General features: G+C 43.3%; 1 protein-coding gene across 2 annotated transcripts in view; it reads left to right on the forward strand.

The window, feature by feature from the left end:
• Positions 1 to 455: 455 nt before the first annotated feature.
• The window catches only part of TRIM2 (tripartite motif containing 2), a 181,506-nt gene continuing 156,628 nt past the window's right edge, over positions 456 to 25,333 (forward strand). Inside the window, exon 1 of one of the 2 annotated variants that reach the window (XM_008000029.3) lies at positions 456 to 684. The gene's annotated coding sequence lies outside the window, so the exon portion shown is untranslated. Of the gene's footprint in view, positions 685 to 1,146; positions 1,341 to 25,333 lie in introns of those variants that run through there. The other variant, XM_073017682.1, reaches the window with a different exon arrangement.

The raw sequence follows: 25,333 nt of genomic DNA on the forward strand, positions 1-25,333 counted from the left end.
GCTAGTGCTCTGTCGGTGCAAAATAACTGTTTAAATAGTATCTTAAGGAAAATAAATAGAGAAAAGGAAATAAGCCGAAGAGAATGTATTAATTCTAAACCCAGGTATTAACTCACTGGTAGGGAAGGGTGAGCGACGCAGTCCCTCGCCTGCGATAGCCACTGACCCCACTCAGGCTCGCGCGGTCCCTCTTCCATTCCCCCAAATCACGGACATCTTATTCCTGCCCAACCACCCTCGTGAATCTCTTTGAATCTGTGATTTAAAACAGGCATTCATGGACATTCTTCTTAGAAGGCCTAGTGCTAAGTCGCAGTTGTCAAGGGAACCGCGTGTCTGGAGGGAGAACCGGCTCTCCGGAGTTTCCAGGGAAACCATCCCCCGTAGAGGCAGGTGCGGCTGGCTGGGCCTAGCGGGGAAGGGCTCTCTGGGCGGAGCCGGGGCATTAGGGGCCTGGGGTAAGGCCGCCGGGCTGCAGTGAGCTCGGGATCAGTCTCTCACACATAAATATATATATGCTATAAAATACTAATTTCGGTGGAGTACTTTACTTTGATATTCCACTTGCAAAACAGAACCACTGATTCCTTCCAGCTTGACAAGATTGAGTCGCTTTCGAAGAGCTGCCCGTGCTTTGGAAATGGTCCAAATCAACGAGGAACTGCCAAGGAGCCCCCTCAGACAGTAAGGTTCTGTTGGCCAGGGTCCTGGGGACAGACACAAGCGTTGGTGCGCGCGACTGAAACGAGAGCAGAGCAGTTGAATGAGCTTCTTACGCTTTGCATGGTGCACAGAATATCCCATCGATACCCAGAAATCCAGTAGAAATAGGGATGAGTGTTGCTGCGAAAGCGCCTTTTGCATTTGAAATGCAGGTTGGGTTACCTGGAAAGGCGCCTGCCTCTTGTTTTGTTTCAGAAATACTGTTGGGAAAAGGATCCGATTTCTGCTCGGAGCGAAGAAAGAGGTTTGTGGAGAATTCCTAGGTCAGGGCTGGCATTTGCACCTTTTCCTGGTAGTTCCCTGCACAGTCATTCCAGCGGCGTCGCTGGGGCTGAGGCCAGGTAACTGCGGCTGGGCATGCGGATTTAGTCCCCCCGCCTGTCATCTTTGTGGCTCCTTGTGGGGGAGGGGCGGGCTGTCTGACACAGTTATTAAACTTGGCAGCTGCGCTGGCGGCACTGAGGAGCATTTTGAGTGAACTTGCAGAAAATGAGGGGCTTTCAGCTGGTCGCCTGCTTGTCACCCCTCGCTGCCTGAAAGGCAGCTCTCAGAGCGCTTTCCCGTCCTTCTAATTACAGTGGCGGGGGCAGTGCGCGCTTCACAACACAATTGGAAACGTGAGTATCTGCGGCCCCCGCGCTGCTAGCAGGCGGCTGGGCGCTTAAAGCTTCCAGACCGGTGGTGGGGACTGAAAGGCAGGGATAGGAGAGGCAGGCGCGCGTGCGGCGGGGCTGCGGAAGGGCCCCAAGAAGCGCGTCGCCACGCCTCGTCTGGAGGTGGTGCGCACTGGCTAGGAGGCGACAGCCCGAAGGCTGCAGACGTGGGCGTGAGTGCAGGGTTGCCAGCATCGGGCTTGGAACGGCCCTGTGCTTTGGGGATCCACACACAAAGGAAAGAACCTTGGGCCTAGGCAGCCAGTGCAGGCAGCCCCGCCCCGCCCCTGATCTTTCCGGCCCTTTTTGAAAATGGAGAGAAGGCGCGTTTTACGGTTGGCACGAAACAACGAGATGAGGCCAGTGTTCCAGCCCGTGAGGACCTTTGTGCGCTGCGCAGTGGCGGCTGCGGCTGGTCCTGCAGGGACACGGGCGTGGCGGCGTCTCAGTGAGCAGCGCGCATCACTGAGTCCGGGCCCGGGACGGGGCGCGTCCGGGTTCCTTTGAGATCTCAGCGCCTTTGGGATTTCAGAGCCTTGCGGGCCTCAGTGTCTCGCCGCGCCCAGAACTCGTTTCTTCCTTCTTTTAGCACAATGTGCTTAGCAGGGCAGACATGAAGTGACAAGACTTCAATTCCCTCTTTCTCCCCAAAATATGAGTGTGAGTGGGTGTGGGGGTTTTTTTCCCCCTAGTATCGATTGCTAGAAGGAATCTTGAAGTTCAACTCAGTTTTATATTTAATTCCAGACAAGGTTTTAATTTTACAGAGCTGGCATCATGCAAGGGTGTCTCTGTGGTTTACATATTTCTTAAAGCACCTTGGCCCTTCCCTAAAGGTTCCAGGAGCGTTTCACAGAGTCACGTGGTTTCAGAACGTCCTGTTTAATGTTTCAAGTGCATTTCTGTGTGGATTTGGCGCAGGCCCAAATATGTGATACAGAGGCAGGCTCTTCTCTTATGGGACCTGAAGTCTAACTGCTGCAGTCTCTGAGGTTCAGGTTTGTTGATGTGGTGTCTGGCCTCCACGGTCAAGGGTTGATGGCCAATGGAAGACCTCACCTTCCCCAGAGGGGCTTACCGGAGCCAGGACCCTGCGTTGGGAGTGTGAGCAATGAACGGTGAACAAGCTACTTAAACTTTCCAGGTCTCCCTTTCCTCATCCGTATAATGGGTATAACAGGGTAATATCTATCCATCAAAGTAATATCTAACTCCTAGCCTAATAGATAGGCTGTGATTTCTGCATGTCTTCCAATTCATCTCCCACCAAGCAGCTTTTCTTTTAACCTGACATTTGAGGACTGGCTTAATGAGAGCAAGTAGAAAAGACAGAAAGACTACAAAGGGAAAAATTAAAATATAACAATCCTCAGAAAAATAGTAATCAGTATAGCTTAGAATTTGCCTAAAAATACACTAACCAATTGCTTGTACACATATGGTGTGCATATGGACACATATGGTCTCTTTAACTTTATTTATCAGGTCATGGCCCTGGGGAAAGATTGATGTCTGTCTGCCTCGAAAATAATGCTTGACATTTGGTGCTTAAATTTGCCCCAAATTGGCCGGGCACGGTGGCTCATGCCTGTAATCCCAGCACTTTGGGAGATCGAGGCAGGCGGATCACCTGAGGTCAGGAGTTCAGGACCAGCCTGACCAACATGGTGAAACTCCATCTCTATTAAAAATACAAAAAATAGCTGGGTGTGATGGTGGGTGCCTGTAATCCCAACTACTAGGGAGGCTGAGGCAGGAGAATTGTTTGAACCCAGGAGGCAGAGGTTGCAGTGAGCCGAGATCACACCATTGCACTCCAGCCTGGGCGACAGGGTGAGACTCTGTCTCAAAAAAAAAAAAAAAAAAAAAAAAAGAAAAAAGAAAAAGAAAAAATTTGCCCCAAATTTTGGTTTTCCATCTTGAAGTGGGGTTTCTCAGATTTTTGCACATGAGTTTCTTGCTAATAAAAACCAGATGATGATTAAGAAGAAATGTTAAAAGAAGTAAATGTGATTCTGAAATATTACATATGACATATCGAAACTAGACATAAATACTTCTACTGAATTCTACTCTAGTAAAATAATGGTTAGGGTATTGTTCCTAATTTTGTCCACTGTACTTTAAAAAGAATATGCAGAAATTGGAGGAAAGGTGTTCAGAATGGGGAAATCAAATAATGAGGCAGAAAGAGGAGAGACTAAAAGAACCCAGGCTGTTTCAGGGAGAGAAGGTGGAGTGGCGACTTCGTTACTGTCAAATGTGTGAGGGGCTGAGAAGGATGGAGTAAGAGAAAATCAGATTTTGATTGGATATAATGAAAAACTTACAAAATGGCGAAAAAGTAAAATTAACCACCAAGAAGCATCTAAAAGAGAACAATTTATCATCTGCCTTTCATGGCCCCAGACCAGGTATTCTTTACCCTAGCTTCAGGCTGGAATCACCTGGGGACTTAAAAACGCCTCTGAGCCTGGATCCTTCCCTAGACTCCAAGATTCTGACTTAACTGGTCTGAGCCCAGGTATGGATATGTTCTAGGAGCTCCCCAGGCAAAACACTAGGTAGAGAAACATTGGTCCATGCCTAAGAGGACAAAGTCTACCACTGCAGGGCCAGGCAGGGAGCATAGATGTCCGAGGAGGGCCAGGACCTGCTGGGGTTCACTTGGTTTACTTGTGAGCCACGCTCAATGTCAGCCAGCTTCTCCAGATCTTCTCATTTGCCAAGGGAAGCTGGAATTTTTGGTTTTTAAATTTGTGAATATGACATCTCCAGATCTTTAGAGGTTGGCAACTAATTAAGGGTAAAACATTTAAAAATGTTTCGTGCTTGCTAAGCAAAACACCCCAGCCAAAGCTGGTCCCCCGTCCAGATAGGCAACCACAACCAGAGTTTTGCCTTCTTTGTAGGTAACAGGTGTGAGTGGGAGCTCTCCCAGGGCCTCCTCTAGCTTCAGTTGTATGATTTGATGCTTTCTTTTAACCTGAAGACACATCTCTTGGCCTCAGTCTTTCTAAAGGCATGTCATGTCTTCCTGGCCGAGTGTCTACCCCTCCATAGATCTCTCTGGATTGTTTGAATAAAGGAACGTTTCTAGTTCCCTAATCTTGCCCTGGCTGTAAATTAATGAGGCTGTCCCCTGGAGATTCTGAGATAGTGATAATTCTAACCATTCTTAACCACGCTTTCCACCTCCCCCACATCTGCCACTCACAGCTCCCTTGCTCCCTCCACTGGTGGTGGAGATGGGGTGAATGGGGTTCAGGAGGCCTGGGAAGTGTCCTGAAGCTGCCTCCTGGTGCTCCATCTTTTGCAGGGGAGGGGAGGAATATGGATTGACCATACATATAAGCTTATAAGCAGCACCAATGTTGAAGTACGACTCTTACAAATGAGATTCCAAAATTCCCAGTTCACTCATCTCTTGAATTTCTCTCTAGCCTTCTCTAAGCCACACAAGCCGTGGAGTATAGTATGTCTCCATCACCAAAGAGAAGCACTCTACACCTCTCTGCACAGACAAGAATATCTTGACCAGAGGTAAAACAAATCCAGCCGGACTAGCACTGAGAGTGGGCTGGATTCTCCCTGCCTCTCCCCTGTGGGTTAGGGCTGTTGTACTTTGGATGGGGGGACCAGTTGGTGAAGTAACAGGAAGGCAGATCACCTGCCTCTCTAGCATTCCCCGCCCCTGCCTGTCCACCCTGGTGTAGTGCGAAGACCAGGGTGACACCTCTCTTCCTTCCCAATGATGAGGCACTGAGAACCTTCCAGGATGGCAGAGACCTGTGTGTGCAAGGTGGCAGAGATGTGGTGCAGAGATGCGCACTTACTCTAGTGCTGATACACAGAAGGCAGCTTTGTTCAAAACAGCATTGTTTAGCAAAGTTGCGCTGTATATAAATGAAATCAGCATCCTTAAGCAGCTGCCTGTTTTCAGTTCCCACAGGCTAAGCAAGCAAAACCAGAGTGACTATGAGCTGGTGTCAGGTACCTCTCCAAAGGTCACACAAAAAAAATCCCAAAGCCATGGCCATGCTGTCTCCAGTTCTTTTGCCAGCCTCTTGGTTCTCCAAAGTCAAATCTTTGACTTGTGGTCCAAAGATTTCACTATCAGTGAGAAGGGAAGGGGAGTTTTTGAAGTTAGAATGTGTAAATGGCCTAAGGAAAAGGAAAGGAAGTAAGATCCAGGTGTTTGGCTGGATTCTGGTTGTTAAACACAGAAATATGTTTCTTGGAGGAGCAGAAGCCACATCAGCCCCAATATTGAGCTGTCAAAACCATAGGCTGGGGCTGAGATGCTCTACCCTGGCATAATCTCTGTCCCTCTCTCAGTAACTGCCTGAAAAAAGTGGTTGATTCTTTTCCTGGAATCATAGATTAACACATTCCACCACATTAGCCTCTGCCCCCAGCTAGACCAGATCCCGAGGACCAGGGGATGTATAGTGGGGTGCTCTGAGGCCCATGTAACAGTCTCACAGTGCCTCACTTCCAGCCACTAAGCAATCTCACAGCTGTGCCCCAAAATGGGCTGCACACAGGGTTCTTCCTACATGCTCCTTTCAGGCATGGGACCAACCTTGGGGATCAGTATTCCTGTCCTCCTGTCCAGGGTTAAATAGCATCCTCTGCTTTGCATTGGCACCTGGAATGTCAGGCTCTACCTATTTCTGGCTTGATAATGATAGGTTCCCTATAGAGAATTTTGGCCGATGAGCTTGTCAGCCAGGGTTTACACAATCAGTTTGTGTTTTTTCTTGAGGTAGTTTATCCGGTTGCCTCTCTATTCTAGAGCTTTCCTGTTGGCTCTTTCTTTCTGATAAATTTACTACTTAACAGAAGATCTACTTAAGTGTGTCCAGGGACAGAGAGAAAAGGTAAAACCCCAATCTGTTGCTTTGAACCTTGTTGTGGTGGTAGCAGAAAAATCAATGAAAGGGAAATTTCATACTGTTGGCTAAAATGCAACTATTCAATTCATCCCTGTCCTGATCAATAACTCTTGTTATATTAAATTAATAAGAATAATAGTAAAGCTCAATTATGCAGTCCTATGAACTATAATTGGTTTGTAAAAACAATTTCATTGGAAATTTTACTTAAAGTAGATTATTTTCATCATTGTATAGTGGTAAATCAAAAAGTAAATTCTCCTCCTAAGGTATAGTGATATATAATGGGCAACAAAAATGCAGAAAACTTTAAATCTGTTAAATAATTACTCTTGTTCCTACTGAGAATAAAAAAAGAAAAGGAAGCATGTGACAATTTTTAAAAATTAGCTCTTGCCATCATGTTTAGAAGAAATATTTACACAATTTTTAAAAAAAACAGATAAAAGATAAAGCAAAGACAGTGTCAGGTGGAGTGCTAGACTGGCTTATCAAATACTGGGACAAGTGGTGTAGATAGCCTGTTCTACACCAACGCTAGAAGAGGGGAAACTGATATTCTTGGACGCAATCAGGTTATGAGTGCTGGCTCTAGGGCTTTGAGGGGTGATCTAGAACTAGAAAGGTAAGCAGAGAAGGTGGAAATACTTTTCACCTAAAGGCAAAGAGCAGTGGCTCAAAAGGCTGCATGAGCATGGATTTAGCAACTCACTTGATATGGGGAGAAAGAAGACAGGCTTTCTTCTTGGAGACCAGTGGTTGGGGTTTGTATTTCAAAGGTGTATGACCTTGGGCAATTTGCTTAAGATGCAGTGTCTCAGTTTTCTTATCTGTAAATGAACAACCCAGCCATTGCAGATTGTTCTAAGGATTAAAGAAAATTGATATAAAGGTGTCTGGCACTGTTCATTGCATACAGATGATTAATCTGTGATGAGTATTGTTTTCAGGACAAAGACATAAAATGGAACTCTATCTTGCTTCAATATCAGAAGGAGGACTTTGAACTTGTTCTGAAGGCCATATGAAGCCATCCTGTCTTGGCTCTAGGGAGGGAAAGCTTTTTTTACCACTTTATATTAAAAGTTCATTGAATTTTTACAAAATCTTTTTTTTTTTTTTTTTTTTTTTTTTGTAGAGACAGTATCTCACTCTGTCATTCAGGCTAGAGTGCAGTGACATGATCATGGGTCACTGCTGTCTGGTTCTGGGCTCAAGTGATTCTCTCGCCTCAGCCTGCCAAGTAGCTGGGACCACAAGTGTGCACTACCACACCCGGCTAATTTTTTTAAATTATTTTTTGAAGAGACAGAGTCTCGCCATGTTGCTCATGCTGGTCTTGTACTCCTGGGCTCAAGTGATCCTCCAGCCTCAGTCTCCCAAGGTGCTGGGATTACAGGCATGAGCCACTACACCAGCCTAAAAATTCTTATATGACCATTTGAATCTCTGCTTAGATTTTTTTTCCTTCTCTCTTGTGCTTGTAACTCAAACTTTAATACTAGAAAAGATTCATCAAAATTTGAATATACTTTTCTAAATCTGTAAGAAGACTGTCTCCCAAGATGGTTTGTTAGTAAACCATGCGGTCTATGGTCAGCATTGCATTATCTCCAGCCTTTCTGAAGAGCTAACAGTAGCTCTGAGTTTAATAATGTAATAAGCTATGCCTACTAGTTGATGCCACAAGAAATAAACTTTGAAAAAATTCAGTACTTGAAAATATTTATCAAATACATAGGATCATCTATTTCCATTTCCATTAGTATATTATTCTTGAACATTTTCCCACAACCCATTATTTTTAGCTATATTAAGTAAGAGTTACAACTTTACTATGCTTTTTGGTTTGGTGATGAGTAATGTTTCCATTGTTACATCTCTATTTTACAACTTCCCAAAACTCTTTAGTGCAATTTTTAGAATGTGAGTCAGTTACAATCTTTACACTGCAGTTTCGAACCATCTTTTTATGACCTTCTGAGTGAAATATTTCTCTGAAAATTTCCCCTGCTTTCCCTCTCCTCTTTCCTTAATTCCCTTGAGTCAGTCTTTGTTAAACATTATAATTGAGTAGAGTAAGCTGTGTTATCTAACACTTTCCTACTGCTTTTACAAGCACAAAGATGAATCAGAAAAAAAGCTACAACAAAGCTTCAAGATTCTAGAAATTAGCGCTTTTGAGACAGGCTAGCAAAAATCACCAATCTCATTCGCTTCTCCAAAGGAAACAAATAAGTCTTGTGAGCTACTACTGGGATTTTTAGAGTTTTCTAGTCCTCATTTTAAAGAGATCGGGTCTCACTATGTTGTCCAGGCTGATCTTGAACTCCTGGCCTCAAGGCATCCTCCCACTTCAGCCTCCCAAAGTGCTGGGATTATAGGCATGAGCCACCATGCTGGTCATCTAAGCTTCAAAGGATGTTTGTTTGTTTGTTTGTTTGTTTTGAGACAAGGTCCCACCCTGTTGCCCAGGCTGGAGTACAGTAGTGTGATCATGGCTCACAGCAGCTTCAACCTCTCAGGCTCAAGCGATCCTTCTATCTCAGCACCCCAAGTAGGTGGGACTACAGGCATGCACCACCACACCTGGCTAATTTTTAAAATTTATTTTTATTTTTTTGTAGAGACAAGGATCTCTGTATGTTGCCGGGGGCTGATCTCAAACTCCTGGGCCCAAGTGATCTGATACCCCTGCTTTAGCCTCCCAAAGTGCTGCAGTTACAGGTGTAAGTCACCATGCCTGGCCAGGCTTCATTTTTAAAAAGGGGAGGGGAGGGTTGGGAGCTAGCTCTCTGGCTCACAAACAATAATGACTTCAATTTCTGTTCTTTCAATTGCATTTTTATGTTTCCCTGGGAGGGAGAGGAAGACTAGGCATGCTCATCTTGCCAATGTGATTAACTCTTCATTGGCCAGCCTTTCGGACATCCAATTACTGCTCGTTTTCTAGTATTCTGAGGAACAAAGATTTTGTTGTACTTTAAACTAAAATAGCTCATTTGTTCTAAAAACGCAATACTACATTTTGAGATGGAGACTGTATGTATACAGAAACACTTTGCAAGGAAATGTTTATAACCAGCCCCTACTGCTTTTACAAGCACAGAGATGAATCAAAGATACACCAAAGCTTTGTGCTAGAAAGAACCTCCATGAATTGAACATACGTGCTGTCTGGTAGGCATCATTCTTGTCACTGTTTGTGCATGATCCCATTCAGCCTTAACAGGAATCCTGTGAAAAGGTATTTTCGTCCTCATTTTAGAGATGAGAAAACTGAAGCTTAGAGAGATTGAGTACATTCTGCAAAGTCGCTAGCTATTAAGAAGCAGGTGTAGGAGTTGGAGTCATATCTGTCTGACTTTAAAGCCACTGCTCTTCATGATATACTCTGCATACGACATGATGCACAGCAAAATCCTTGGGAATGTTCTGCTCCCCTTGGAGTTCCCTGCTTAGTGAGTGGTTCTTGCTCAAAGAACTCTCACAGACAACGCTAGTACACTTACTAGTTTTCTTTGTGTCATTTGGTTCTCACAGGCCAACGGCTACAAGGCAGGTCCAACAAATTTCCTAGATGACTGAATATTGGGCAGTATTCCAAGGTGGTCAATTATGTCTAAGACTACACAAAAGCATTAGTAAGGATTGCTCCATGGATCAAGAGCAAATCAATGTACAATTGTCCTCTGAGGCTAACTTATTAGGGAACAAAAAGTTGCAATAGTTCACTGGAAACTTCCATTCACTAGAAAAAAATGAGTGCTTAAGCAAATTTGGCCAGACTCTGATTATGATTAAGCATAAACCTCGTAAATGAAATTCATGTGTATATTTTCTCTGCGTGGGACCAACTTGGCCAGCTTACTTTAAGGAAAAGCTATTTGTTGTCTGCATTCTTGCCAAATTTCTAAACTTTCAAGGGTAAGGACTGTAGTTTTAACTCTTTATTCTGGCACTTAGTCATTTAGCTTACTGCTTGGCATATAGTACATCTTCAAGAAATAGTTGTTTGAATGGAGTGTATCAGGATTCTCCAGAAAAAAAGAACCAATGGGTGATATATACATATAGATATATAGATGATATAGATATAGATGATATGGATATTGATATATACAGAGATTTATTATAAGGAATTGGTTCATAGGATTATGGAGATGGACAAGTCCAATCTGTAGGATGGGCCAGCATACTAAAGACCCAAGAAAAACCAGGGTTCCAATTCCAAGGCCTTCAGTCAGGAAGCACTGATGCTCCACAGACCATCTGCTGGAAAGTTCTGTCTTACACAGGAAAGCATTCATCCTTTTGTTCTAGTGGCACCTTCACTAGTTAAATAAGACCCACCCACATTATGGAGGGCAATCTGCTTTACTGATAAAAATGCTAATCTCAGGCAAAAAGACCCCCATAGAAATACCCAGAATAATGTTTGACCAAATATCTGGGCACCGCATGGCTCAGGCACATAGACACATAAAATTAGCCATTACAATGAATGAGTAAATGAGAAACAGTAGTTTCTGAACTGTGGCAGAGCAAGTAACTTCAGGCATTGGCCTCTGTTGTAGCCTTGAGTTACACCACACCTCAGTAATGGGAAGAGCTCTTCTTTCCAGTGAGGCAGCACCAACAGACTATAGGGCTTGAACCCAAGATGCCACCTGAGGGGAATTTTCGTGTGGCCACTTGTGCCCAAGTGATCAGTTACCACTGAATTATGTGAATTAAAGAAACAGGTTGGGACATGTACCATACTCACCAGAACTGAGGGTGAAAAGGGTATCTTTCTAAGAGGTAAGAGATTTTTTGGAAGTGGAATCCTATCATGTAAGACCCTAGTTTTTCTAAGAATATATGGGAAAAAAATAACCTTTACCTGAGTGTATGTAGCCACATTTGACTACTTTGTGTAGTTGATTTAATGAAACTCAGTAGTTACTGTAAATATCTGAAACTTGTAGATTATTGCTTCTCTAAAATTATAATGGGGTCCGTTTCTAGATTTACATCAGTTTTTTTTTTTCTTTAAGACAGGGTCTTGCTCTGTTGCTCAGGCTGGAGTGCAGGTGTGCAATCTTGGCCCACTACAACCTCCACCCCCTGGGCTCAAGCAGTCCTCCCATCTCAGCCTCCTGAGTAGCTGGAACTACTACATGCCTGGCTAATTTATTATTACTATTTTTTGTAGAGATGAGGTCTCACTATGTTGTCCAGGCTGCTCTCAAACTCCTGGCCTCCAAGCTATCTTCCTGCCTCAGCCTCCCAAAGTGCTGGGATTATAGGCATGAACCACTGCACCTAGCCTAGATTTACATCTTTTTTTTTTTTCTTTTTTTTTCTGGGGCAGAGTCTTGCTCTGTCGCCCAGGCTGAAGTGCAATGGCATGATCTTGGCTCACTGCAATCTCTGGCTCCCAGGTTCAAGCAATTCTCCTGCCTCAGCCTCTGGAGTAGCTGGGATTACAGGCGCGTACCACCTTGCCCAGCTAATTTTTGTATTTTTAGTAGAGACGGGGTTTCACCAGGTTGGCCAGGCTGGTCTCAAACTCCTGACCTCAGGTGATCTGCCCACCTCGGCCTCCCAAAGTGTTGGGATAACAGGCGTGAGCCATCGTGCCCAGCCGATTTACATCTTAAAATGTGCTGCAAACTAAAGAAGCCTAGGAAACATATCCCTGCTTTGTGATTTCAGCTGTATTTTTGTTATTCACATACAAATCCATTTTAGACTGTACCTTTTAAGACAATGTTGTGGGAAAACAAAAAAAATGTTATTAACAGTATTAGCATTTTGCTCACTTGACTTGGGATTGCACAAATTTCTTACTGTGGCAAATTTTTGTTTACTTAATTTAGTTTATCTGTACAATTAAGTTAACTTTCCCTGAAAAGAAGCAGTTCTCATATTCTAACATTGTTTTAATAACTTTTTACTTATATAAACACATGCACTTAATTGTTTTGTTTTGTTTTGAGATAGGGTCTCCCTCTGTCTGTCACCCAAGCTGAAGTACAGTTGTGCAATCATAGCTCACTGTAACCTTTAACTCCTGGCCTCAAGCAATCCTCCCAACTTAGTCTCCCAAAGTGCTGGGATTACATTTACAGGCATATGCCGCCATGCCCGCTCACGTGAACTTAATTTTTAAAAATAAGATGGTACTTTTTAAAGCTTATATCCAAATACAGCAGTCTCTTTTTTCCTTACTAAAAGAGTCTTCCTCCCTAAAGACAACCCCTTTCAACATTCTTAGCCATTCTTCTGCTAGTTGCTTCCATGTTTCTAAAAATTGTCTTCTTTCTGCTATTTCTCTTACACTTTTCCTTCTTTTATTCAAATAAGTAATATATTTACATAGTTCAACATTCAAGTAAAAAAAGATATAAACAATCAAAGTCTCTTTCCTACCCTGGTCCCCAGCCTCCCGAATTTTCTCTTGGCAAGCAACCAGTATTACCAGCCTCTCGTATATCCTTCCTGAAATGTCTTCGGATATACATATACTACTGATTATTGATCAATTTTTGGCATTATCTGTTGACTCTCAGTTATAGTAGATGAGAACTTAGCTTTCTCTTCTGCACCCTACTTTCTGTGTTTCCCATAACTTAATTATAGTACAAGTCTTGATTACGTCTGTATTTACATTACTAGGACCATGTAAATATTGTCACTGCTGAGTCAAGTAGTTTACAATAGTTGCGTTTCCCTTTATAGGCTGGATTTTGTTTTGTTTTGTTTTATCCAGAGCTAATTATTACTTCATTTTTTTCTGCTAGATTTTCTATGGGCTGATTGTTAGTTTTCTTCAAATGCTCCAACAGATATGTCACATGATTATTAAAGTTTTTTGTTTCATTCAAAATGTTCCCAACACTTTATGGGTTCCACTTCTCCACTCCCCCTGAGATGTTCCTCTCTTAGTTCTCAGTCCCACCCCAATTTGAACTGGGTTTATTTCCACCCCAAGATGCTATTGTTTGGGGCTTGCTTTTGTAATTCTTCTATATTAGATTATCTTTTCCTAGAACCCCATATATTTTCCTTTCTTGGTTTAATTCTGTTTTTCTGAAATAAATCCTCCAGTAGTTTCTTCAGAAAGGATACATGGAAGGTAATTTTTGAGCCCCTTGCTTTTTAATTTTTAAATTTTTACTTATTTATTTTGAGGCAGGGTCTCACTCTGTTGCCCAGGCTGGAGTGTAGTGGCATGATCATGGCTCACTGCAGCCTCAACCTCCTGGACTCAAGTGATCCTCCCTCCTCAGCCTCCCAAATAACTGGGACTACAAACACATGCCACCACGCCTGGCTATTTTTGTTTGTTTGTTTATAGAGATGGAGTCTCACCGTGTTGCCCAGGCTGGTCTCGAAATCCCAGGCTCAAGCGATCCTCCCATCTAAGCCTCTCAAAGTGTCAAAATGTATTTATTCTACCCCGACGCTTCATAGTTTGGCCAGATATAGAATCCTCAGGTAAAAAATTGTTTTTCTTTGGAATTTTGTAGGTGATTCCATGATTCTGTACCACTCACCACTATGCCCTGTATTCCTTCTAGTCTCTACCATTGCTGCTGGGTTCTCCACAGCTATCCTCACTCTCCTTTTCCTTCCTTGTAAACTATTTTTTCTCACTGTGTATTCTCATATTTCATGGTGACTTGCCATGATTTGAGGGGGTTTTCTATTAATTATTTTGATCAGTTGGCTCTTTTAAATATGGAAATGTATGCCTCTCATTTATGGGAAGATGTCTTCTATTTTTATCTTTGCTAATCTCCCTTTTATTTTCTCTGTTCTCTCTTCTGGAACTCCAGTTGGCTTGAAATTGCACCACTTAGATTGATCCTCTAATTTTCTTATCTTTAATGCCATTGAAATCTTCTCTTTTCAAACTTTCAATTTCCAAGGGTTCACTCCTTGTTCTTTAAAAAAAAAAAAAAAATCCTGTTCTTATTTCATGGATGCAATATCTTTTTTTGCTCTGAACATATTAAATATAGTGAATTTTTAAAAACTTTTCTTCTACCCCTTGTATTGTATCCTCTGAGTTCCTTTTTTCTGTTTGTTTTTGTTTATTTGTTTCAGACTTTTTGTTTTCACAAATGTCTAGTGATCTCTGACTGTCCATTTGTATTTAAGAGTGAGGTTCTATAACACTTGATTGGAGTCTTTGTGTGATTGATGGGTTTGGTAACCTTTGTAGGGTGATCTGGCAGTAATCTAGGTTTTTCTTTGGGTGACCCCAAAAGGCAGTGCTGGAAGGATTTTTCCCTTCCTTCCTTCCTTCCTTCCTTCCTTCCTTCCTTCCTTCCTTCCTTCCTTCCTTCCTTCCATCTTTCTTTCTCTCTCTCTCCTTTCTCTCTCTCTCTTTCTTTTCTTTCTTTCTTTCTTTCTTTCTTTCTTTCTTTCTTTCTTTCTTTCTTTCTTTCTTTCTTTCTTTCTTTCTTTCTTTCTTTCTTTCTTTCTTTCTTTCTTTCTTTCTCTTCCTCTCTCTCTCTTTTTCTTTTTTTTTGGAGGTGAGGCCTCACTCCGTCACCCAGGCTGGAGTGCAGTGGCACAATCATAGCTCATTGCAACCTCAACCTCAACCTGGGCTCATGTGATGCTCCTGCCTCTGCCTCCCTGTAGATGGGACTACAGAGGCTTATGCCACCACACCCAGATGTGTTTTTCTTTAATGGGACCATTCAGTTTCTTCTAAGACTAAGAAGCCTCGTAAGAATACTTTCGTTTGGAGTAGATAAAAGTGACTTCCACATTCTAGGAGCATGAAATGGAACAGAATCTGGAATGCCTACCATTCAGTATACAGACTTCACTTTAATCTCCAGCTTTCAGTTTGGTATGCTTCCACCTCCCAGGGGTCTGTCTGGAGACCTCAGATTAAATTTCTCCTCTTGAGTACTCGCTGTTAATTTTTCAGCATTTTACTTAACCACAGGGCTGGCAGGGTGTGTGTGGTAAAATTAGCCATAGAGTGATCTCAAGAGTATGAACCCTACAGCCAGAATGTTTGAGTTTAAATCCTGGCTCTGCTAGTTACTAGTTGCATGACCTTGGTCAAGTTCCCTAAGCCCTGCAGTTGGTGACTCCACATTAAGGTGAATAGCACAATGTACAGGGAGGTAAAAAACACATTTGGATTTTATTTCTTTTCATCACAGTCTATCAGTTTTGTACTGTAAGAATGCTTTCTTTTACAACACATAACCAAACCAATGAAAGCACAAAGGAATACAATTGCACACATGATCCTACCGCGGGTATGGTGTTTCCCACTGAAGTAATTCATTGTTCACGGAATTTGGCAGTAAGAAAAGGAAAAAAATAAGTCTCTAAACAAATAACCCATTGAAAAACATACCATGATTTGAGGATGATGCAATGGCAAATTGCAACATGGAAAGAAGTCCTGAATGAAAATGTTATGTTACAAAAGGATCAAAAACTATCCAACAAAATGGCAAAGAAACGATGTTTATTTTGAAGTCTTACTCAGTTTTCATGTTTGACTTTACTCCCGCAGTCTTACCAAGTTATTTATTTTCAGTTTACCACGATACTTAGAAATAGCATTGGATCTTTCTCAGCTGTTGAATTCCGTTTGCCCCTGGGACAAGTATAAAACTATGGGGGTGCAATGAATCTTACACCCTCCACAGTAACTGGAAGGAGAAAAGCAATTGCCTGGAGAAAAGTGCAGGAGAAAAGAGCTGCAGACTCAGGTCAAACCTTCACAAACAGCGTCGAACTTAAAGGACACAGGCGTGGGGTTCTGTACCCCGGTGGTCCTAGGCTTCTGGGGGTTGTTGAAAGTGATCCTGAATCCCACGGCCCAGAATTTCTCTTCTGCAGACTTTCTGACTTGGAAGCACAGGAAATGGTAAAACACATAAGTGTTAGATAACATGAAATATAAAAACACGTACTTTCCGAGGCTCATTTGCCAGTTTCCTTGCCATTAATTAATTCTTGGTTTATTTATGATTTTTAAAAATAGAGAAAATGTAGCCAGCTACTTATAAGTAACCATTTTAAATAGGAAAAATTTGCAAAGGTGTGTGTGCAAGGATTTTTTTTCTTTTTTGCATTTGTTTATATTCATTTACTCACATTAGGGAATTGGTTAAATACATTGTGCTACATTCATAAAATAGCATGCTATGCAACCACACACACACAAGTGAGTGTATAGAACTAAGTATTTTTATAAGGAAAGTTATCCATGATATATTCTTGGTAAGAAGGCAAAATGAATAATAAATTACATAAATTGTTTTGTTTTCATAAGTACTGTTTTGATAATATGTTTTCCTAGGAAACCATCTGGCATGATGCTAAATTGTTAAGTAATGATTTATCTGTGGTAGGATGTTATATGAATTTTTGCAAAGAGCATTTATCGCTTTGGAACTAGAAAAAAAGGTGACCAAAGACAGGTAGTGACCAAAGGCAGGCAATGGGAACCACAGAGTTAGAAGAAAATGATCTTAATAACATACATATTAGATAATGATGATTGCCTGGGATTAACACTGTAGAAATAACTCAAAACATTTTTTGGAAATAACTCAAAATGTTTTTTACATTTTTTCAGATAAAACCAGTTGGGTGGGGAGGGAAGCGAGTGTCAAAAAAGTTTTTCTGAAAAAAAAAATCAAAGAAAATCGGTCGAGTAGGCTTAAAGATATAAAATAATGTTTCTTAAATTAGAAAGTATATTTGTATATAGTAGTTGGTTTAATTGCATTTTTAGAAGTTCTTAAAGGCTGGGTGTGGTGGCACACACCTGTGATCCCAGCACTTTGGGAGGGACTACTCGAGCTCAGGAGTTCAAGACCAGTCTGAGCAATATAGCAAGACCCTGTATCTACTAATCAATCAATCAATCAATCAATAGCTGGGCATGGTGGCACATGCCTGTAGTCCCAGATACTCAGGAGGCTGAGGTGGGAGGATCAGTTGAGCTTGAGAGGCCGAGGCTACAGTGAGCTATCGTACCACTGCACTCCCACCTGGACGACAGAGTGAGACTTACCTCGAAAAAAAAAAAGTCTTTAAAATACATTCTCAAAGGGTTGATTCTTCTCTGCTCTAACCTAGCACTTATTCAAAATTCTTTAAGAGCTTCATTTGATTTTTAAAAATCCCTCCACAGTAAGCATCTTGTTCTCTTCAAGAACTTGATACATATTGAAAAGAGGAGAGGCTGTTACTCGTGACACACTTGGGGCCAATATTTCAGCAGAGTCTTCACCGTGACTGACCTGCCTCAGAAAATGTAGACTCCCACACCACGCTTTAATGTACACATTTAACCTATCCTGTTTGCTTTATTTAACAATTCCCTACACTTGTTATCTGGGAGACTGTAGGCTTAGTTATCAGATTATTCTAAGATAAACTGTGTACTATGCTCTGCTTATTACAATCTACCTTGGTATGTGACTTTTGATTTAATTTCATTTGCCTATTTGAGGTATCATTTTTTGACCTATCATTTTTCTGGTTACAAAACTATCAAGTTTTGTAAATGTATACAACTGTATGTGTGTGTATATTGTATATATGAGTGTATATGTATTTATATGATGTTTTACTAAAAAAAGAAAAAAAATTAAGCCATAGAATTTGTAAAGATTTTAATGTTGATGAAAGTGCTCTGTGATTCTTCACTCTAACATTAACAAAAGAACCAACTTTGTGAAATATTTCTCCAGCCTTGCACATAGTCTATAATTGGAATGTATTTGAATTTTCAAGATTTCCAAATGTCTACATGTGGCATCTTTCCATGCCTAAATATGGGACATGTAACCATGTTCATTTTCCTCTATAGCACAGCACTTTGTGTGAGTGAGGCACGTGTCTCTCCACAATGGCCGTCTACACAAATAGGCACATTCTAACTTCATCTGCATCCAAAAAACAGATGTGAGCTTGTGTGGCCATCCATGGATGTATTAATGGTGCCTGCAGCTGGGATGTGGATGGTACATTTCAATCCACTGCATAGCAAAATACATGCTGAAGTGAATGGCCTGATTGTTGAGGATAACAGTGTTAGCCTTTTAACTGAAGAAGAAGGAGAAGGAGGAGGAAGAGGGGGAAAAGGGAAGTGGAGGAGAAGGAAAATGAAGAGTAAGAGACAAGATAAGGTTTAATCAACCTCAGTTATAAAATAACTTTCATTCTGATTGTAACAAATAAGTTAATCTACATTGATAAATTAGTCACCATCTCTATCACCACTTTTTAGTGAATATGAATATGTTCATTAGAATATGTTTTTAAACTAATCAATATAATTGTCTGGTATCCCTTGAACACTAGGAATGGCATTTAACTGGACCCCAGCCTGGTGAGCTTCAGGCTGATGGTGCAGGGCAGCGTGGCCATAAGAGGGGTGGTGTTGGGGGTGGTGGCAGGGAGCAGATTAGTTGCAAAGCATCTGCTGCATGGTTGCTTTTTTAAAAAATCCTGCAGTTCTGCCACAGCAACCCCCAAACACAAGCTGGTTAGTACCACACAACTGCTTTTTGAATGCTGAGCACATTCACCCACATGCTAAATTGTAGGCGAGCTCTGGAGCTTTTACTCCTCTTGGGAAATTTGGTGGGGATGAGGGTGAGCCTGGGAAACCTACTCAGAGGCCTGTATATGATGTCCAGATTGACCCCTATGCCAGGGAGCTCAGCCAGGGGGTAAAAACAGCTGTCCCTTTGCTCACCAAGCCTGTTGAGCCCTGTTGAGGGCTATGCCAGCCCTGAGAAAGGGACACCTTTTTCTAATCATGCAAAGGGCTACTGGTGGGCTGCCCAACTAGATATAATATTAGCTAGAACCACTGACACCTGATCAGTAAACTTGGCAGGCACTAGGCTAAGACTATTATTATCTTACTTTAGACTCATAACTACCATTAGCTGCTTTTTATAAATGAGGAAATGGAGATCTAGAAAAAGTAAGTGGCTTTCCCAAGATAGGCTTCACAGGCCCACCTTCCCTTTTTTAGTAAGGATGGGTTGTCAGCCTCAGGACTGAGGCTGTGGGACAGCAGGTCCCAAGAGTTTGTTGAATCAGCATATCCAGCATCTGGGGAGGGTCAGTGTTTTCCATGCCCAGGTGGCCAAAAGTAAACGACTGTGGATACTTATCCTGTACATATTTGATATTTGATCATGTCTGATATAGCTCTGCACCCCTCACAAATCCTACCAGCACACTTTAACACAGCAAAGTTTCAATCAGCAAGAATTGAGGCCGGGCGTGGTGACTCATGCCTGTAATCCCAACAATCTGAGGCCGAGGCAGGCGGAGCACCTGAGGTTGGGAGTTCCAGACCAGCCTGACCAACATGGTGAAACCCCGTCTCCAGTAAAAATACAAAAATTAGCCAGGCGTGCCGTAATCTCAGCTACTTGGGAGGCTGAGGCAGGAGAATCTCTTGAACCCAGGAGGCAGAGTTTGCAGTGAGCTGAGGGAGGTGGTGGCTTTAGAGGGGGTAGTTCGAGAAGGAGTGAAGCGGTAACATTTTGAGACCTCAGTAATGAAGATCTGGAGAGCAGCGTTCCAGGCAGAAGGAACAACAAGGGTTCAAGACAGAGACAGCAAAGAGCTCGGTGACTTAGAGCCAGAGAAACAAGCACAGTGCATGAATGTGGGAGGTAGAAGGGTTCCTTGGGGCCATGTCTCCAGGGGCTTGGGAAGAGAATGGATTTTAACCTGTGCAAAATGATTGATGTCATGTTATCACCCCTGATTTAACCAGGTTTCAAAAATTTCCTTACCAGCTAAAGCCATGGGGATGTGGCTGGAGTGCAAAGTGACACTCTTTGGCCTGGGTTTAGGTGTCTCTAATCGCCCTCACCTGCAGTTGTGCCATCGCACACTCAAGGCTTAGGGGTTGAGGAGGGAGTGCTGGAAGGGCCCAGAAGGCAGAGCACTGGTGTCTGCACTATCAGATTTAACGCCCAGAAAGGCCAGGCATGGAGTGGCTCATGCCTGTAATCGCAACGCTTTGGGGTCTGGAGGATTGCCTGAGGCCAAGAGTTTGAGATCAGCCTGGCCAACATGGTGAGCTCCTACCTCTATTTAAATTTTCTTAAATTAAAAAATAGACCAAACACCGTGGCTCACACCTGTAATCCCAGCACTTTGGGAGGCCGAGGGGGTGGATTCACACCTGTAATCCCAGCACTTTGGGAGGCTGAGGGAGTGAATTATGAGGTCAGGAGTTTGAGACCAGCCTGGCAATATGGTAAAACCCCATCTCTACTAAAAATACAAACAATTAGCTGGGTGTAGTGGCACGTGCCTGTAGTCCCAGCTACTTGGGAAGCTGAGGCAAGGAGAATCGTTTGAACCCGGGAGGTAGAGGTTGCAGTGAGCCCAGATCGTGCCATTGCACTCCAGCCTGGGCGACGAGAGCAAAACTCCATCTCAAAATAATAATAATAATAATAATAAGGCCAGGTTTGGTGGCTCATATCTGTAATCCCTGCACTTTGGGAGGCCAAAGCGGGTGGATCCCCAAGGTCAAGAGTCGGAGACCAGCCTGACTAACATGGAGAAACACCATCGCTGCTAAAAATACAAAAATCAGCTGGGCGTGGTGGCACATGTCTGTGGTCCCAGCTACTCAGGAGGCTGAGGCAGAAGAATTGCTTGAACCTGGGAGGCAGAGGTTGCAGAGCCAAGATTGTGCCACTGCAGTCTATCCTGGGTGACAAAGTGAGACTCTCAAAATATAACAATAATAATTAATAAATACATAAAAACAAAAGAAAATGCAAGCACCACATTCTCAAGGTGGCTACAGGAGGGACAGAAGCAGAAGCCCCAGGTCCCGGGGTGGGAGTAGCCCTCGTGGGTGCCTGAAGTGCCGGATGGCAGAGCACCACCCAGCAGCGAAGGTCTGAGGTCTAGCATCCAAGGGCTGTCATCTTAAGGACAGCACCATTTTCAGTGGAAACCCTTGCATTGCCTGTGGGTTTTATTTCTCCTCCTCCTTCCACTTCTGCTGATTCTAAGTCAGTGGCCCTGCAGTTGGAAGATGTGGCCATGCCACTGACTTAGAAACACCAGAAGTGTAAGAATGGTGGCCCTCCCTGAAAGTGTGGTCCATGCATTCCATTTGCCAGGAAAGCCAGACCTTTCTATCCTTTCCCTCTTTCTTTCCTCTCCTGGGATAAGATCCAGGAATCAGTCCTGAGACTCAGGGTGAACAGAGAGAGAAGGACGTAAGCACCTCCCAGACCTCCCAGTACCTGCTGTTAGTGTGAGGGCTTCTCTGGCTCCTGGTCAGTCCCCATTCCCCCACCGAATGTGCAAAGGAGCAGGGCCTTGTCGCCCACAGATCAGACAGACAGGCTGCCCCTTCCCAGGGCTGCGGCCAGCCTGCCAGCACCAGGATTCCTCTAGAACAGTTTCCTGAGAGCAGGGCGGTGATTTCAGCAGCAATATACTCACCAATTATTCATCTCACTGAATTTCATTAGTTTAAAAAATTATGTTTCTCTTTATTATAAAGGCAGGCAATTGACTACTGCCTGAAGAATAAGCTCGGTGACGCTAGACAGCTCTGCAGTGTGTGAATAAAAGGCCATTAGAAAGCCTAGTTCTTGCCATAAGGACAGGTGAGAGGAAAATAAACTCTCAAGGATGAGTAAATCATATCTCCTCAGCCACCTTTATCAAATACATGGCAAGATAGTGATTGCCACTGTATGTGAACAGAACACAAGTAACCATTTAATGCCGCTTCCATTCGGGAGGCTTAGATGATCCAAGTTCCCACCTCTTCGTCAACTGGTGCAGTTTTTCCGGCGTATTGATTTCCTTGAGCAGTTATCAGAAGTGATGTGCACAGCCGGATATTCCCTATCCTTGAACAATGCAAGAACTCTAACACGGCCGTGACGGTGGCCTTCACTGTGACTGGACTCTCTGAACAGGATTGGGAGGCAGCGGGAGGAGGGGGTACATGGCAGATCTAGGAAAACACACTCAGGAAGCTTCCATGGACAGGGCCTGGGTGGAGTTGAATAGCAGGAGAAGGGCAGATGGTGAATTTTGAAGAGTAAGGAAGTCAAAGTGGCAATAGGCTACATATGCAAACAACATGCTGTCTTTTTAATTTGGAGTTTTCTCCTCTTTCTTTTTACAAAATACTCCCTTAAAAAGTCATGTCTGAGACATGGCAATTAAGTGTGTGATCCTGATTGGATCCTGGACTGGAAAGGACATTATTGGGATAATTGGTGAAGTTGGAATATGAACTATAGATTAGATATCAGTGCTGTATTGTGAAAATTCCTGAATTTGATAACTGGTTATGTGGGAACTCTTAGGAAATACACAGTAAAGTATTTCAGAGTAAAGGGGCAGCTGGGTGCTCTGGTATGCACCTGTAGTCCCATCTGAGAGGATCAGTGGGGCCCAGGAGTTTGAGGCTATAGTGCACCCTGATCATGCCTGTGAATAGCCATTGCACTCCAGCCTGGGCAACATAGTGAGACTCCACCTCTAAAAAAAAGACATTTTTTTTTAAGAGTAAAGGGCATGCACTTCACTCTAGGATGGTTAAAATTTTTATAAGTGTGTGTGAAGAGAAAGATATTAAGAATGATAAAGCAGGGCCAGGCACAGTCACTTACGCCTATAATTTTAGCACTTTGGGAGGCAGAGGCAGGCAGGTTACCTGAGCCCCGGAGTTTGAGACCAGCCTGAGCAACATAGTGCGACCTCATGTCTACAAAAAATAAAAAATTATCCAAGTGCAGTGGCATGCACTTGTAATCCCAGCTACTAGGGAGGCTGAGGTGGGAGGATTGTTTGAGTCCAAAATGTTGAGGCTGTAGGGAGCTCTAGTTAAACTACTGCACTCCAGACTGGGAGACAGAATGAGATCCTGTCTCAAAAAAAAAAAAAAAAAAAAAAAAAAGGAATGATAAAGCAAATGTGGCAAAATGTTAACAACTGGTAAATCTAAGTCAAGAGTATACCAGAGTTCTCTGTATTATTCTTGCAATTTCTTTATAGGTTTAAAATTATTTCCCAATAAGAAAAATTTCATGTGCTACTTATTGTTTATTTTTATTTTTGTGACAGAGTCTCACTCTGTTGCTCAGGCTGGAGTTCAGAGGCACAATTTCAGTTCACCACAACCTCCACCTCCCAGTTTCAAGCGATTCTCGAGTCTCAGCCTCCCAAGCACCAGGGACCACAGGTGTGTGCCACCACACCCAGCTAATTTTTGAATTTTTAGTGGAGACAGGGTTTCGCCATGTTGACCAGGCTGGTCTCTAATTCCTGACCTCAGGAGATCCACCTGCCTTGGCTTCCCAGCTTGCTGGGATTACAGGTGTGAGCCACCACACCTAGCCTACGTGCTATTTATTGTATTAGTTAAGACTTAATTCAGCTGTGACAGAAAATCCATGAAAATAGCTTAATCAAGAGTGAGGTTTACTTCTCTTCAAGTAAAAGGAATCTTCCAGAGATGAGCAGTCCAGTTCATAAAGTTGCCAGGTCTCGGCTGCATCTCTTCTTGGAGAATCCCCAGCAACTGGCTTCTGCCTCAGGAGCTAGCATGGCTAAGTACCAGCCATTTCCCACATTCCAGCCGGCAGGAAGGAAAAGGTTTGAAGAAAATGGGGAAGGGAACATAAAGGGCTCCTGCTGGCTCTTGTCATAAGACGAGGTTCCCTGAAAGTTGTCACTCAGTATTTTCATGTACACCCCATTGGCAAAAATATAGTCTCATGACCACATATAGCACAGGAACCAGGAAATGAAGTCTTTTTTCTGGGTATGCCTAAGCCCACTTAAAAAACAGGAGTCCAGCTGGGTGCAGTGGCTCATGCCTATAATCGAAGCACTTTGGGAGGCCAAGGCGAGTGGATGGGGTGTTTGAGACCAGCCCGGCCAACATGGTGAGACCCCATCTCTAATAAAAATACACTAATTAGCCAGGCATGGTGGCACACGCCTGTAATCCCAGCTACTCGGGAGGCTGAGGCAGGAGAATCACTTGAACCCAGAAGGCAGAGGTTGCAGTGAGCTGAGATTGTGCCACTGCACACCAGCCTGGGCGACAGAGCAAGACCCCTCTCACACACACACACAAAAAAAAGCAGTCCTAGAATATGGAAGAAAGGGAGAATGGATGGTGGCTCCTTCCTTCCTTCCTTCCTTCTTTCCTTCCTTCCCTCCCTCCTTCCCTTTCTTCCCTCCCTTCCTCCCTCCCTCCCTTTCTTCCTCCTTTCCTTCCTTCCTTTCTCTACTTTCTTTCTCTTTCTCTCTTTCTTTCTTTCCTATCTTCCTTGATGGAGTCTCGCTGTCACCCAGGCTGGAGTGCAGTGAGGTGGTCTCGTCTCTCTGCAAACTCTACCTCCGGGACTCCAGTGATCCTTCCACCTCAGCCTCACAAGTAGGTGGGACTATAGGTGCACACTACCATGCTTGGCTAATTTTTGTATTTTTTGTAGAGATGGGATTTTACCAGTTTGCCCAGACCACTCCCAAACTCCTGGGCTCAAGCAATCTGCACAACTCGGTCTCCCAAAGTGCGGGGATTACAGCTGTGAGCCACCGCAGGTGGCCATGATTAGCAGTTTCTACCAAATCAAGTTCCCTTCAGAAGACAGTTTGGGTCCTGGCAGCTTCCATAAAATCTGGGACTCGAGAGCGCCACTGAGAGTTCAGGCTGGCTCTGTCTTGTAATGCAGCTCAGTTAACACAGGGAGTGATATGCAGGCTGTAGGTTTCATAACCCCCTGCTGTCTCAAGCATGCACTCCCAGCACCCCAACCCCACGCTGCCAAACTCTGTGGACTGTAGGAGACCCGCTTGTTGATGACCAGTTACTATATTTGAAGATTAATCCCTCACGTGGCTTTTGTCTAAGAGAACAAACCATTAAAAAACAACAACAAAATAAATTTTAAAAAACGGCCAGGCGCGGTGTGGCTCAGGTGGGCAGATCACGAGGTCAAGAGATGGAGACCATCCTGGCCAACATGGTGAAACCCCGTCTCTACTAAA

This window comes from Chlorocebus sabaeus, chromosome 7 (assembly GCF_047675955.1).
Source record: "Chlorocebus sabaeus isolate Y175 chromosome 7, mChlSab1.0.hap1, whole genome shotgun sequence".
NCBI classification, from domain to species: domain Eukaryota; kingdom Metazoa; phylum Chordata; class Mammalia; order Primates; family Cercopithecidae; genus Chlorocebus; species Chlorocebus sabaeus.